Below are 6,316 nucleotides of genomic sequence, written 5' to 3'. Positions count from 1 at the left end.
TTGCTATGGTATCCGGGGTGGTTGCTAAGGTGTTGCTAGGTGGTTGCTAGGTGGTTGCTAGGGTGTTGCTAGGCGGTTGCTAAGGTGTTGCTATGGTATCTTGGGTGGTTGCTAAGGTGTTGCTAGGTGGTTGCTAGGTGTTTGCTAGGGTGTTGCTAGGCGGTTGCTAAGGTGTTGCTATGGTATCCGGGGTGGTTGCTAAGGTGTTGCTAGGTGGTTGCTAGGTGGTTGCTAGGGTGTTGCTAGGCGGTTGCTAAGGTGTTGCTATGGTATCCGGGGTGGTTGCTAAGGTGTTGCTAGGTGGTTGCTAGGTGGTTGCTAGGGTGTTGCTAGGCGGTTGCTAAGGTGTTGCTATGGTATCCGGGGTGGTTGCTAAGGTGTTGCTAGGTGGTTGCTAGGTGGTTGCTAAGGTGTTGCTAGGCGGTTGCTAAGGTGTTGCTATGGTATCCGGGGTGGTTGCTAAGGTGTTGCTAGGTGGTTGCTAGGTGGTTGCTAAGGTGTTGCTAGGCGGTTGCTAAGGTGTTGCTATGGTATCCGGGGTGGTTGCTAAGGTGTTGCTAGGTGTTTGCTAGGTGGTTGCTAAGGTGTTGCTAGGCGGTTGCTAAGGTGTTGCTATGGTATCCGGGGTGGTTGCTAAGGTGTTGCTAGGTGGTTGCTAGGTGGTTGCTAGGGTGTTGCTAGGCGGTTGCTAAGGTGTTGCTAGGGTATCCGGGGTGGTTGCTATGGTGTTTCTAGGTGGTTGCTAGGTGATTTATATGCATAAATTAGATTAAATGGTGTTTGCACGTTGCTACGCAACGTGCAAATACATCAATCAGCTATGCACGCTAGGTTGCTCTGGCCGTTCGGGGGTGTCCAAACTTTTGACCCGTGGCTCCATTACACACAGTACTGGGGGGCCGGGGTGTCCAAACTTTTGACCCATGGCTCCATTACATACAGTACTGGGGGGCCGGGGTGTCCAAACTTTTGACCTAATGCTGTTTTATCCCATAGCTGCTCCATACACTCACAGTACTGGAGTTCTAGCTACCTGTCCTTCGATCTAGCTGCCGTCCTCCGATTGGCCCCATTCATTCCAATGGGGCCACTTCGTACGACAATCGTACGAAATCCGTACGTCGTAACTTTTCGTAACGCATATTTTCGGAAAGAGCTCAATAAGTTCTACAGGTCCTCAATTGGTTTCATCTTCGTATTTCAAACATTGCGACGTCCACGGGCGTGCAAAGTTCTGCCCATTCATTTTCAATGGGCAAAAAAACGCGTACTTACGAAGTTTTTACGAAAAACGTAAGTCCGATCGGAAAGCTGTATACAAGCCCACCATTCCCGATATGGACGCACGTTTTCTCTTTTGAACGAAGTCGATATTTCGAAAACTGCGGCACTAGTTAACCGGACAAAAAACAGGTGGAATAATAATAATAACTAGATTGCAGTTCCTACAGAAACTGCGAGTGTGATTGCAGTGCTGGCTGGTATCTGCTGTGGTGTTGCTAAGGTGTTGCTAAGTGGTTGCTAAGGTGTGGCTATGGTATCCGTGGTGGTTGCTAAGGTGTTGCTAAGTGGTTGCTAGGTGGTTGCTAAGGTGTTGCTAGGCGGTTGCTAAGGTGTTGCTATGGTATCTGGGGTGGTTGCTAAGGTGTTGCTAGGTGGTTGCTAAGGTGTTGCTAGGCGGTTGCTAAGGTGTTGCTATGGTATCCGGGGTGGTTGCTAAGGTGTTGCTAGGTGGTTGCTAGGTGGTTGCTAAGGTGTTGCTAGGCGGTTGCTAAGGTGTTGCTATGGTATCCGGGGTGGTTGCTAAGGTGTTGCTAGGTGGTTGCTAGGTGGTTGCTAAGGTGTTGCTAGGCGGTTGCTAAGGTGTTGCTATGGTATCCGGGGTGGTTGCTAAGGTGTTGCTAGGTGGTTGCTAGGGTGTTGCTAGGCGGTTGCTAAGGTGTTGCTATGGTATCCGGGGTGGTTGCTAAGGTGTTGCTAGGTGGTTGCTAGGTGGTTGCTAAGGTGTTGCTAGGCGGTTGCTAAGGTGTTGCTATGGTATCCGGGGTGGTTGCTAAGGTGTTGCTAGGTGGTTGCTAGGTGGTTGCTAAGGTGTTGCTAGGCGGTTGCTAAGGTGTTGCTAGGGTATCCGGGGTGGTTGCTAAGGTGTTGCTAGGTGGTTGCTAGGGTGTGGCTAGGCGGTTGCTAAGGTGTTGCTATGGTATCCGGGGTGGTTGCTAAGGTGTTGCTAGGTGGTTGCTAGGTGGTTGCTAGGGTGTTGCTAGGCGGTTGCTAAGGTATCCAGGGTGGTTGCTATGGTGTTGCTAAGTGGTTGGTAGGTCACTCCTAAGCTGTTGCTAGGCGGTTGCTAAGGTGTTGCTATGGTATCCGGGGTGGTTGCTAAGGTGTTGCTAGGTGGTTGCTAGGTGGTTGCTAAGGTGTTGCTAGGTGGTTGCTAGGTGATGTATATGCATAAATTAGATTAAATGGTGTTTGCACGTTGCTACGCAACGTGCAAATACATCAATCAGCTATGCACGCTAGGTTGCTCTGGCCGTTCGGGGGTGTCCAAACTTTTGACCCGTGGCTCCATTACACACAGTACTGGGGCTCTGGGGTGTCCAAACTTTTGACCCGTGGCTTCATTACACACAGTACTGGGGGGCCGGGGTGTCCAAACTTTTGACCTAACGCTGTTTTATCCCATAGCTGCTCCATTACACACAGTGCTGGAGTTCTAGCTACCTGTCCTTCGATCTAGCTGCCGTCCTCCGATTGGCCCCATTCATTCCAATGGGGCCACTTCGTACGACAATCGTACGAAATCCGTACGTCGTAACTTTTCGTAACGCATATTTTCGGAAAGAGCTCAATAAGTTCTACAGGTCCTCAATTGGTTTCATCTTCGTATTTCAAAAATTGCGACGTCCACGGGCGTGCAAAGTTCTGCCCATTCATTTTCAATGGGCAAAAAAACGCGTACTTACGAAGTTTTTACGAAAAACGTAAGTCCGATCGGAAAGCTGTATACAAGCCCACCATTCCCGATATGGACGCACGTTTTCTCTTTTGAACGAAGTCGATATTTCGAAAACTGCGGCACTAGTTAACCGGACAAAAAACAGGTGGAATAATAATAAGAATAAGACTTAAGAATAACAGTACTGTGATTGCATACTGCAATCACACTAATAATAATAATAATAAGAAACAGACTTAAGAAGATCAATAGTGTGATCTGCAATCACACTAATAATAAGAAGAAGAAGAAGAATAAGACTTAAGAAGATCAATACTGTGATTGCATTACTGCAATCACACTAATAAGACTTAAGAATAACAGTACTGTGATTGCATACTGCAATCACACTAATAATAATAATAAGAAGAAGAAGAAGAAGAAGAATAAGACTTAAGAAGATCAATACTGTGATTGCATTACTGCAATCACACTAATAATAATAATAACGAGTGTGATTGCAGTGCTGGCTGGTATCTGCTATGGTGTTGCTAAGGTGTTGCTATGGTATCCGGGGTGGTTGCTAAGGTGTTGCTAGGTGGTTGCTAAGGTGTTGCTAGGCGGTTGCTAAGGTGTTGCTATGGTATCCGGGGTGGTTGCTAAGGTGTTGCTAGGTGGTTGCTAGGTGGTTGCTAGGGTGTTGCTAGGCGGTTGCTAAGGTGTTGCTAGGTGGTTGCTAGGTGGTTGCTAGGGTGTTGCTAGGCGGTTGCTAAGGTGTTGCTATGGTATCCGGGGTAGTTGCTAAGCTGTTGCTAGGTGGTTGCTAGGTGGTTGCTAGGGTGTTGCTAGGCGGTTGCTAAGGTGTTGCTATGGTATCCGGGGTGGTTGCTAAGGTGTTGCTAGGTGGTTGCTAGGTGGTTGCTAAGGTGTTGCTAGCCGGTTGCTAAGGTGTTGCTATGGTATCCGGGGTGGTTGCTAAGGTGTTGCTAGGTGGTTGCTAGGGTGTTGCTAGGCGGTTGCTAAGGTGTTGCTATGGTATCCGGGGTGGTTGCTAAGGTGTTGCTAGGTGGTTGCTAGGTGGTTGCTAGGGTGTTGCTAGGCGGTTGCTAAGGTGTTGCTATGGTATCCGTGGTGGTTGCTAAGGTGTTGCTAGGTGGTTGCTAGGTGGTTGCTAGAGTGTTGCTAGGCGGTTGCTAAGGTGTTGCTATGGTATCCAGGGTGGTTGCTAAGGTGTTGCTAGGTGGTTGCTAGGTGGTTGCTAGGGTGTTGCTAGGCGGTTGCTAAGGTGTTGCTATGGTATCCGGGGTGGTTGCTAAGGTGTTGCTAAGTGGTTGCTAGGTGGTTGCTAAGGTGTTGCTAGGCGGTTGCTAAGGTGTTGCTATGGTATCCGGGGTGGTTGCTAAGGTGTTGCTAGGTGGTTGCTAGGCGGTTGCTAAGGTGTTGCTATGGTATCCGGGGTGGTTGCTAAGGTGTTGCTAAGTGGTTGCTATGCGGTTGCTAAAGTGTTGCTAGGCGGTTGCTAAAGTGTTGCTATGGTATCCGGGGAGGTTGCTAATGTGTTGCTAGGTGGTTGCTAGGTGGTAGCTAAGGTGTTGCTAGGCGGTTGCTAAGGTGTTGCTATGGTATCTGTGGTGGTTGCTATGGTGTTTCTAGGTGGTTGCTAGATGATTTATATGCATAAATTAGATTAAATGGTGTTTGCACGTTGCTACGCAACGTGCAAATACATCAATCAGCTATGCACGCTAGGTTGCTCTGGCCGTTCGGGGGTGTCCAAACTTTTGACCCGTGGCTCCATTACACACAGTACTGGGGGGCCGGGGTGTCCAAACTTTTGACCCGTGGCTCCATTACACACAGTACTGGGGGGCCGGGGTGTCCAAACTTTTGACCTAATGCTGTTTTATCCCATAGCTGCTCCATTACACACAGTACTGGAGTTCTAGCTACCTGTCCTTCGATCTAGCTGCCGTCCTCCGATTGGCCCCATTCATTCCAATGGGGCCACTTCGTACGACATTCGTACGAAATCCGTACGTCGTAACTTTTCGTAACGCATATTTTCGGAAAGAGCTCAATAAGTTCTACAGGTCCTCAATTGGTTTCATCTTCGTATTTCAAAAATTGCGACGTCCACGGGCGTGCAAAGTTCTGCCCATTCATTTTCAATGGGCAAAAAAACGCGTACTTACGAAGTTTTTACGAAAAACGTAAGTCCGATCGGAAAGCTGTATACAAGCCCACCATTCCCGATATGGACGCACGTTTTCTCTTTTGAACGAAGTCGATATTTCGAAAACTGCGGCACTAGTTAACCGGACAAAAAACAGGTGGAATAATAATAATAAGAAGAAGAAGAAGAATAAGACTTAAGAAGAACAATACTGTGATTGCATTACTGCAATCACACTAACTAGATTGCAGTTCCTGCAGAAACTGCGAGTGTGATTGCAGTGCTGGCTGGTATCTGCTAAGGTGTTGCTAGGTGGTTGCTAAGGTGTTGCTAGGTGGTTGCTAAGGTGTTGCTATGGTATCCGGGGTGGTTGCTAAGATGTTGCTAGGTGGTTGCTAGGTGGTTGCTAAGGTATTGCTAGGCGGTTGCTAAGGTGTTGCTATGGTATCCGGGGTGGTTGCTAAGGTGTTGCTAGGTGGTTGCTAGGGTGTTGCTAGGCGGTTGCTAAGGTGTTGCTATGGTATCCGGGGTGGTTGCTAAGGTGTTGCTAGGTGGTTGCTAGGTGGTTGCTAGGCGGTTGCTAAGGTGTTGCTATGGTATCCGGGGTGGTTGCTAAGGTGTTGCTAAGTGGTTGCTAGGTGGTTGCTAAGGTGTTGCTAGGCGGTTGCTAAGGTGTTGCTATGGTATCCAGGGTGGTTGCTAAGGTGTTGCTAGGTGGTTGCTAGGGTGTTGCTAGGCAGTTGCTAAGGTGTTGCTATGGTATCCGGGGTGGTTGCTAAGGTGTTGCTAGGTGGTTGCTAGGTGGTTGCTAGGGTGTTGCTAGGCGGTTGCTAAGGTGTTGCTATGGTATCCAGGGTGGTTGCTAAGGTGTTGCTAGGTGATTGCTAGGTTGTTGCTAGGGTGTTGCTAGGCGGTTGCTAAGGTGTTGCTATGGTATCCGGGGTGGTTGCTAAGGTGTTGCTAGGTGGTTGCTAGGTGGTTGCTAAGGTGTTGCTAGGCGGTTGCTAAGGTGTTGCTATGGTATCCGGGGTGGTTGCTAAGGTGTTGCTAGGTGGTTGCTAGGTGGTTGCTAGGGTGTTGCTAGGCGGTTGCTAAGGTGTTGCTATGGTATCCGGGGTGGTTGCTAAGGTGTTGCTAGGGTGTTGCTAGGGTGTTGCTAGGCGGTTGCTAAGGTGTTGCTATGGTATCCAGGGTGGTTGCTAAGG

Source organism: Astyanax mexicanus, chromosome 12 (genome assembly GCF_023375975.1).
Source record: "Astyanax mexicanus isolate ESR-SI-001 chromosome 12, AstMex3_surface, whole genome shotgun sequence".
Taxonomy (NCBI): domain Eukaryota; kingdom Metazoa; phylum Chordata; class Actinopteri; order Characiformes; family Acestrorhamphidae; genus Astyanax; species Astyanax mexicanus.
The sequence above is the reverse complement of the archived record's forward strand: the minus strand, read 5'-3'. Positions refer to the sequence as shown.